Source organism: Phyllobates terribilis, unplaced genomic scaffold (genome assembly GCF_046119375.1).
Source record: "Phyllobates terribilis strain yellow unplaced genomic scaffold, ASM4611937v1 Scaffold_117__1_contigs__length_5270597, whole genome shotgun sequence".
Classification (NCBI taxonomy): domain Eukaryota; kingdom Metazoa; phylum Chordata; class Amphibia; order Anura; family Dendrobatidae; genus Phyllobates; species Phyllobates terribilis.
Window position 1 is genome coordinate 1,197,885 of NW_027362877.1, and position 10,345 is coordinate 1,208,229.

The window sequence follows — 10,345 nt, forward strand, 5'->3', positions numbered from 1 at the left end:
ACATATTAGTTTTCCTTCACCTTCTATAATATTCCTTCCATCCTTTACGTCCATATTTTCCTTACACAAGTCCGTGCTGCCATATAAATGACTGAGCTTGTGCTCCAGGTAATGAATCTCCCCATCCTATGGATCTTGGGGATGTAGCAGCCTCTGCCTGGTGCTGATGAGTGACGACACATGTCACATGTAGAGTCGTCCTACCTGTCGCCTCTGTTTGCCTCCCATTGCCTCCTACATTGAGGCTGGCGTTCTGGTCCCTCCTCATCCAGGCCAGCCGCCCGGTGGCATGAAGACCCCTATGGTAAGTCAGTAAGTGCCGTGCTATGGATGTGTGGGTCAGACATACGGCTGTCGTCCCTCTGCCACTATGGAGGCCATCTTGGATGTAGGACGACCAGAACACAGGTCTCAGTCAGAGGCAAGCGGAGGCCACCAGGTAGGTGGAGAATTGCTTCATCATAAAAGGGATTAGGAGCTCGTATCTACAAACAGCTGCGATGGCCGCATCTAGAGTTGTCGTTATCTTACATCATGTTGGTTTTTGAGTTCTGGTTCAACCAACGTATAAACATGGAGACTAAATACTGCCCAGAGGGGGCGCCCTTTACCATGCACGGATTATATCCCCTGTCAGAGTCTCATTTATGGTGAATCTTGTAATATGGAGAGATTCACTATATGGAGAATAGTATTGGGCCACCTGCATTAATCACTGCATTCTGGCTTCTCCTTCAGGCCCTGTTGTCCCCCCGGTGTATAACATCCAGCCCTGTCCCACCCCCCAGTATATAACATGTTGCTCCTCGGTATGTATTGGTTACAATTTCAACTACTGGGTATATAGATCCTGGGGGGCATACTCAGGGGGTGATATGTGCAGGAGAGGCCAGATGTTATACAGGGGTTATATTCACAATAACCAGGGTGTACTTTATTATAAGAGCACATTGTGATTTTGGGAACGTCCCTTTAGAAGAATCTTCACTCTCGGTCTTTCCAGACAAGATGTCGTCTAGGAATCGTCCCCCCATCTGAGCCTCTAACGTGAATAAATAATTCTCTTTCCAACAGTGAAATACATAAATTACCAAAAGAAGGTAAGAAGATGTCCTCATCCAGGTTCCGAAAGTTTTAAGTTTTTTTTGTTTTGTTTTTTTTTTTTACCAATAAATTGGATGAAATTCTTTTTCCGACAAGAATTGTTACCAAAGAAAGAAACTGCTGCTCAGATTCCCGGCCGTTCCTCCGACATTTATGAATGACATGATAACCGGGTGTCACCGTTCTCCATACATGTGTCCCCACACTTCTCACACTCAGCGCTGATTGGACAATGTAGGGGAACAATGGTAACGCCCAGTTGTCAGTATTTTCTTACATTTATAGGGTGAATAGCAGGAGAACTGCGCAGCTTAGTGACCAATAACATTATGACTCTGGAAATGAGAGGATGAGAAAGTAAAAAAATCAATAAAATAATGTATCTGTAAGGCCGATAATGGGGGAAATGATTTACAGATAAAATGACCAAACAGCTTACAATCCTAGAATGTTCTGGTTGGAGGGGACCACCTCCAGGGTCCCCGTATCCAGCCCCCTGCTCAATGCAGGACTCACCATCTCAGACAGATGTCTGTCCGGCCTCTGTTGGATTGTTTTCTCCATTCTTGATCGTTTATTTCTCATTACTGACCTCGCTGTATGAGGAGCTTTTTTGTGGGGGATGAGTTGTATTTCTCATCTTGTTACTTTATCATCTTTATTCTGCTGTTATTTTTTAGAATTTTTCTCTCTTCATGAGCTGCACAAGTTGAGTGATAAAACGACCGTCCACCCTGAGACTGAGAAGTGACTATACGGTTATCATATATAGACTCCCTTCCTTGTGTCCTCCATTTGCCTCCTGTAACGGTGAACCGATGGAGGAAACCTGGCAGTTCCTAATAATAAGGCGCTTACACACAGTCTCCATACAGCCGGTCCCAGAGGTTTCCCGGCTTCCATCTTTTCACCACTGTACAGTGATCTGGACTTACAGCACAGACACCGGGGCTGCTCCACATAGTAGTGCTGGCTGGTAGAGCGAGCTGGCAGAAGAAGGCCGACATGTCAGATCTGACCCAAAGATGGCAGGTGCTAGACAATCAAGAAGCGGGACGAGGTCAGAATCAGGAAGCCGAGTAAGAATGGTCCTGTAGATGGAGGCCTAAGTCATCCCGGGGTATTATGGAAGCCAGACAAGGTTACCAAAGACAAACAGGAGCAATGAAAGCAGGTGCAGAATACATCTGTAACTGGTCACGCCCCGCAGACTGCTGGGAGATTAATAGGATGTGGCGCTGCCCCATAGGTCACAGCACAGGAACGCAGGGGAGGGTGGGGTAGACGTATTACTGCACTCCCCATACCACTGCACTGGCCGTCCTGGAAGCCGGGGGAAGGGACCACCGATCTGAGGGGGCAGCGGAGGGCAGAGGACCCCATAGGGGACTGTACAGGGAAATGTGTAGTGTTCAGTCCCGGGGTGGAGGGTCGCTGTAACTGCGGTAATACAACTAATCCAAGCCAATAACAATATATTTATTTCATTTTCTTTTAGGACTTTTCTACAATAAATACTTTGTTTCTTTTCAGACATTTTTGTGTTACCAAATCCTGGCGGCCATAAACCATAAGCGATGTATTGTTACACGGTGACAGTATTCCTCATTGTCCCCATATAATATACACAACGTCCTGATCAGTCTTTATTACACAAGAATAAGAGGAATAAACTTCATGAATTGTAAGAATAGACGAGATGGAAATAGGAGACTTTGTCCCCGGAGTCTCCACAGAAATCTGCGTATTTCTTCTTCCGTCTCAGGATTCTCGGTTCCGGGGTAAAATCTCTATTCAGTTAGGAAACATTGTTCCATCACTGAGATCGGAGGTGACGGCCGCTCCTGATAAGATTCTGTGTAGGGGGAGGGGAGAGGAGGGCGGGGCTAGAGGCCGAGCTCCTCCCATCTACATGGACTCTGACCAGTAGTGACCGTCCTCTCCTATCTCAGTAATGGGACGCGTACACCCGGCGTCAGAGGCTCAATGCAGTGAGGAGGAGAAGCCGCGCGCATTCGGTAGGTTTGTCATGTTCTCAAGACCACAAAGCCGTGATGACATGCTAAGTGGGGCGACTACTCTGGGGTCACGAACGCCTCATCAAGTCAAAGGCCTCATTTACATATCATAAACTTTAGAAATGCAATACTTTTTCTAAAGATCTGTTTGTGTGTTTAATGTAATAGAGATGTTAGGCGGAGAGTTTATATCTGCAGACACAACTGCTGCGGGTTCTGGGGGCACAGGGAACGGACAGTTTCCCTTTAAACATAATTTTTAAGGACATATATTTAGTGTTTTGGGCAGGGGCAGATGTATCACATGTGCAGTAGGTTCAGCTGCATATAGACCAAGTAATGTAGGGAGGCTCCAGGGGATGAGGAGGATCCGTGGTGTAGGGGGGCTCCAGGGGATAAGGAGGATCCGTGGTGTAGGGAGGCTCCAGGGGATAAGGAGGATCCATGGTGTAGGGAGGCTCCAGGGGATAAGGAGGATCCATGGTGTAGGGAGGCTCCAGGGGATAAGCAGGCTCTGTAGTGTAGGGAGGCTCCAGGGGATAAGGAGGATCCATGGTGTAGGGAGGCTCCAGGGGATAAGGAGGATCCGTGGTGTAGGGAGGCTCCAGGGGATAAGAAGGATCCGTGGTGTAGGGAGGCTCCAGGGGATAAGGAGGATCCATGGTGTAGGGAGGCTCCAGGGGATGATGAGGATCCGTGGTGTAGGGAGGCTCCAGGGGATGAGGAGGATCCGTGGTGTAGGAGGGCTCCAGGGGATAAGGAGGATCCGTGGTGTAGGGAGGCTCCAGGGGATAAGGAGGATCCATGGTGTAGGGAGGCTCCAGGGGATAAGGAGGATCCATGGTGTAGGGAGGCTCCAGGGGATAAGCAGGCTCTGTAGTGTAGGGAGGCTCCAGGGGATAAGGAGGATCCATGGTGTAGGGAGGCTCCAGGGGATAAGGAGGATCCGTGGTGTAGGGAGGCTCCAGGGGATAAGGAGGATCCGTGGTGTAGGGAGGCTCCAGGGGATAAGGAGGATCCATGGTGTAGGGAGGCTCCAGGGAATGATGAGGATCCGTGGTGTAGGGAGGCTCCAGGGGATGATGAGGATCCGTGGTGTAGGGAGGCTCCAGGGGATGATGAGGATCCGTGGTGTAGGGAGGCTCCAGGGGATGATGAGGATCCGTGGTGTAGGGAGGCTCCAGGGGATAAGGAGGATCCGGGGTGTAGGGAGGCTCCAGGGGATGATGAGGATCCGTGGTGTAGGGAGGCTCCAGGGGATGATGAGGATCCGTGGTGTAGGGAGGCTCCAGGGGATGATGAGGATCCGTGGTGTAGGGAGGCTCCAGGGGATGATGAGGATCCGTGGTGTAGGGAGGCTCCAGGGGATAAGCAGGCTCAGTAGTGTAGGGAGGCTCCAGGGGATAAAGTGGGGCTCTGTGGTGTAGGGAGGCTCCAGGGGATAAGGAGGATCCATGGTGTAGGGAGGCTCCAGGGGATAATGAGGATCCGTGGTGTAGGGAGGCTCCAGGGGATGATGAGAATCCGTGGTGTAGGGAGGCTCCAGGGGATGATGAGGATCCGTGGTGTAGGGAGGCTCCAGGGGATGATGAGGATCCGTGGTGTAGGGAGGCTCCAGGGGATAAGGAGGATCCGTGGTGTAGGGAGGCTCCAGGGGATGATGAGGATCCGTGGTGTAGGGAGGCTCCAGGGGATGATGAGGATCCGTGGTGTAGGGAGGCTCCAGGGGATGATGAGGATCCGTGGTGTAGGGAGGCTCCAGGGGATGATGAGGATCCATGGTGTAGGGAGGCTCCAGGTGATAAGAAGGCTCCGTGGTATAGGGAGGCTCCAGGGGATGATGAGGATCCGTGGTGTAGGGAGGCTCCAGGGGATAAGGAGGATCCGTGGTGTAGGGAGGCTCCAGGGGATAAGAAGGCTCCGTGGTGTAGGGAGGCTCCAGGGGATAAGGAGGATCCATGGTGTAGGGAGGCTCCAGGGGATAAGGAGGATCCGTGGTGTAGGGAGGCTCCAGGGGATGATGAGGATCCGTGGTGTAGGGAGGCTCCAGGGGATAAGGAGGATCCGTGGTGTAGGGAGGCTCCAGGGGATAAGGAGGATCCGTGGTGTAGGGAGGCTCCAGGGGATAAGGAGGATCCGTGGTGTGGGGAGGCTCCAGGGGATGATGAGGATCTGTGGTGTAGGGAGGCTCCAGGGGGTAAGGAGGATCCGTGGTGTAGGGAGGCTCCAGGGGATAAGGAGGATCCATGGTGTAGGGAGGCTCCAGGGGGTAAGGAGGATCCGTGGTGTAGGGTGATTAATGGAATAAAGAGGCTCCAGAGGTGACATGGAGACCCATTTGCACTACAGGTTGCTCACATACTGGAATCGTTCCACTTTCTACCACTGTAGATTTTTCTTCTCAGACATTGGGAGAAGGACTCCCCTGGGTCCGGTAATTAGGATTTAACCCTGTAATATGACTTCGGTGCTATTTCATTCTTCTAAGGATTCGTATCATGTCCTTAGTAGGGTTGAGCGAGTATGTCATGTCCGAGTATGCTCGGGCCGAGCTCCGAGTATTTATAGCTGCTCGGTGATAAGGTTGAATCCCTCCCGTGTGCATGATTTGCAACTGTTTGACAGTTTTGTTACATGGGTGGAATGTGTAAGAAATAGACATTTCTCCCATGTAATAAAACTGTCAAACAGTCGCAAATCAAGCACACAGGAGGGATTCAACCTTATCACCGAGCAGCTATAAATACTCGGAGCTCGGCCCGAGCATACTCGCCGAAAGGGTTAACAGAACATACTCGCTCAACACTAGTCCTTAGGCATACTGTGGACATGATTACGGCGGCCACCTTTATGAGGCCCACCTTTGTGATTAGTTAATCTCATTTGCATGCAGTAATGTAAGATTAAAACTCAATTTTTAATTGTGTGGACACTTTTCTACACTGAGGGCAGGATAGGAAGCTTGAGAGAGTGAAATGGCACTGGTGGTACATTAAGGGGGTAAATCCTGATGACAGGTTCCCTTTAAGAACTGTCTATTTGCTGTCTAATCTCTGCCACCCCTGACTTGTGCCAATGTCACCAGTTTATAAGTGTTATTCACTTTACCCGTCATTGTGTTAATGTTATGGCATGTAGTTGTCCTCCTTATTACCGGTACTTTGACTGACGAGGGTCTTCATTGTGAGATCCAGAAAATAAATGTGTAAATCTCTTTGGATATGATTTTTTTAACAACACAAATCTATCTTTCATTCTTATAGGAAATCCTTGTGAGAATAACGGTTTATCACTAAATTGTAAAAAAGAAGATATCAGGAAGCACTCTAATGGAGGAAACCTCATCACCCTTCCTGCACCTCCTGGACTTCACAGCACTTCACCTTCTTATAATCCTCCTGATCATGAGGAATCATCTCCTGAGCAATCTCACATTGTTACCACTATTCCAGGTGACACAGTGGATTCAAGATTTCAGTGTGACAAGCAACTTACAAAAAGCTCAGATTTTTTAACACAGAGAAAACACAAAGGTATAAAGCCATACTCCTGTTCAGAATGTGGGAAATGCTTTACAGATAAAGGGACTCTTATTAGACATCAGAAAACTCACACAGGAGAGAAGCCATATTCCTGTTCAGAATGTGGGAAATGCTTTACATATAAATCAAAATGTGTTATACATGAGAGAATTCACACAGGAGAAAAGCCATTTTCATGTTCGGAATGTGGGAAGGCCTTCACAGGTAAATTAAGTCTTGTGTTGCACACGAGAAGTCACACTGGGAAGAAGCTGTATTCATGTTCAGAATGTGGGAAATGCTTTACAGATAAATGAAGATTCATTATACATCAGAGAATTCACACAGGAGAAAAACCATTTTCATGTTCAGTATGTGGGAAATGCTTTAATGATAAAAGGACTCTTATTAGACATCAGAAAACTCACACAGGAGAGAAGCCATATTCATGTTCAGAATGTGGGAAATGCTTTGGATATAAAGGGAGTCTTATTAGACATCAGACATTTCACACAGGAGAGAAGCCGTATTCATGTTCAGAATGTGGGAAATGCTTTCCAGCTAAATCAAGATTTATTATACATCAGAGAATTCACACAGGAGAGAAGCCATTTTCATGTTCAGAATGTGGGAAATGTTTTACAGATAAATCAAAATGTGTTAGACATGAGAGAATTCACAAAGGAGAAAAGCCATTTTCATGTTCGGAATGTGGGAAATGCTTTACAGATAAATCAAAATGTGTTATACATGAGAGAATTCACACAGGAGAAAAGCCATTTTCATGTTCGGAATGTGGGAAGGCCTTCACAGGTAAATTAAGTCTTGTGATGCACGAGAGAAGTCACACTGGGGAGAAGCTGTATTCATGTTCAGAATGTGGGAAATGCTTTCCAACTAAATCAGATTTCATTAGACATCAGAGAATTCACACAGGAGAAAAACCATTTTCATGTTCAGTATGTGGGAAATGCTTTACTGATAAAAAGACTCTTAATAGACATCAGAAAACTCACACAGAAGAGAAGCCATATTCATGTTCAGAATGTGGGAAATGCTTTGGATGTAAAGGGAGTCTTATTAGACATCAGACATTTCACACAGGAGAGAAGCCGTATTCATGTTCAGAATGTGGGAAATGCTTTCCAGCTAAATCAAGATTTATTATACATCAGAGAATTCACACATGAGAAAAGCCATTTTCATGTTCAGTATGTGGGAAATGCTTTATTGATAAAAAGACTCTTATTAGACATCAGAAAACTCACACAGGAGAGAAGCCATATTCCTGTTCAGAATGTGGGAAATGCTTTACATATAAATCAAAATGTGTTAGACATGAGAGAATTCACACAGGAATAAAGCCATTTTCATGTTTGGAATGTGGGAAGGCCTTCACAGGTAAAGGGAGTCTTTCTACCCATCAGAGAATTCACACAGGAGAGAAGCCATATTCATGTTCAGAATGTGGGAAATGCTTTACAGATAAAGGGAATCTTATTAAACATCAGAAAATTCACACAGGAGAAAAGCCATTTTCATGTTTGGAATGTGGGAAGGCCTTCACAAGTAAATTAAGTCTTGTGATGCACGAGAGAAGTCACACTGGGGAGAAGCCGTATTCATGTTCACTATGTGGGAAATCTTTTGTAAATAAATCGTATCATGTTAGACATGAGGGAAGTCATACAGGAAAGAAACTGTAATCATGTACACTGTGTGTTTTAAAATTTTTAATAAAATTGCTCAGAATAATGAGTACACCCCCTTTGATAAGTAAGATTGTCATTAATATCTCACTGAATACCAGAACAATTTCTAAAATTTTCCTTTCCCCCATGACCAGCGCCACACGAGAGAGGGAATTCACCCAATGAGGACAGGACAGGAAGCGTACTGAGTAAGAGGGCTGCACCTCTACCCCGCATCATTTTGGTTTCCTGTCCATGAGGGAACCTGAAGCTGAAGAATCAGGAGAGGAAAGTTAAAGGAGAAACTTACCCAGGCCTTGCCTGGAAGAAAGGCTCCTTGTCTATAGTGCCGGTGTCGGGTCCTGGAAGCACCACCTCTGGTCACTTGAGGGCTCATGTAGATGCGAGCGCCGAAGTCCTTTTGGATGCCTGCTGGCCCCAACAATGTCCCAGGCTTGCGCATGTGCAGGACGCCCTGGGATTGGTGCGCCCTGATGAAAAGCATGCCGGAGACTTCTGACCTGAAGTGTTGGATTTCACTTCCAGGGGGTCTGGAGAAGGCATGTACAAGGGGGTGGGGGAGTTGCTGTGGCTGGTCCATCTTTTAAAATCACGCCTGACTGCCAAAAGAGTGGGTTTTCTCTGGCTCTCCTTCCCCACGTGATATGGAGGAACGGCAGTGCCAGGATCAGAGTTCACGCAGCAATGGCAGTCTCATGAGTTGCAGAAGTGACAGTACCACCAACCACGAATAATGGTGTGATTTGATCCAGCCTCTGAATCTGGTACCCTTATTAAACTCCAGAATGCTGACTGATCTTTGAGAAATTTCACCATGGTAATTAAGTCCCTTTTTCTTGTCACTAATTACTAGGAACGGCTTAAGAAATGTGGCACAAAAGAATAAGGAGTGTACCCTTTGTAGGGATAAGTTACCTGACTTGTGGCAGAAAAGACTGTGCAGATTGTATACAGAAAACCGCATGTGAAGAATCCCCTAACTTCATGGATTTGAGACACGTGATCAGGGCACAAGTTAAGGATTCCCTTGAGACCCTTATTCATAAATAAAGAATAGAAAGGGAAGGAAGGGGTCCAAAAAATTATCACCTGATTTAGATGAATCTATAAAGTCAGAAGGTGAATGTGGATTGGATTCTTGTTCCTTTTCATTCTTTAATGGCGATACAGGGGGTAGGCCATGCTTTCCTATAAAAGTCGCAGATAGGTTGATTAAGGCTGTGAGAGCTACCATGGGCATCTCGGATCCTAAGACCCCCAAATCCATACAAGAGTTCATGTTTTGTAGATTAGAGCAAAAAAAAAGAGGCGCATATTTCTAATTAATGAAAAGATTCAGGCTCTCATTAGGAGAAAAAAACGAAGAGAAAGGGTTCACTACCATCATCTTCTAAGAGAAGATGCCAAAACAAGACTCGTGGAATAAGATCCCAAAGATAGACGTAGCAATGGCCAATTCATCCAGAAAATCTACCTTGCCTTTTGAGGATGTGGGTATTCTGAAAGACCATCTGGATAGAAAGGCAGATGGTTACTTAAGACACACCTGGGAGTCCTCGGTGGGTGCCCTGAAGCCAGCGGTCTCTACGACCTGTACAGCCAGATCTATGATTATCTGGTTGCAACAACTAGAAGGTCAACCGAAGTATAATGTCCCAAAGGAAAAGATCCTGGCTGATGCAGGGAGCAGCAGCTTTTATTGCAGATGCCTCAACAGACTCAGTGAGGCTGGCAGCCAGGTTAGCGGGCCTCTTTATTGCCACTCGTAGGGCGCTATCGGTAAAAAGTTGGCCTGGGGATGTCCAGTCAAAGACCAAACTGTTCAATCCCATGTGATGGGGGCTTTCTTTTTGGTCAAGTTCTGGATGACATTTTGGACAAAGCTGGAGATAAAAAGAACGGATTCCCCAGTTTGTCTATCCCAGAATACAGGAGTACCTTTTGGAATAGAAGATACAGCCGGAAAAGACCTCCTAGGGATCAGGGAAAA

General features: G+C 46.8%; 1 pseudogene; it reads left to right on the forward strand.

Moving 5' to 3' along the window:
- The first annotated feature begins 2,803 nt into the window (after positions 1–2,803).
- On the forward strand, positions 2,804–8,405 carry LOC141201500 (uncharacterized; annotated as a pseudogene).
- The last annotated feature ends 1,940 nt before the right edge of the window (positions 8,406–10,345 follow it).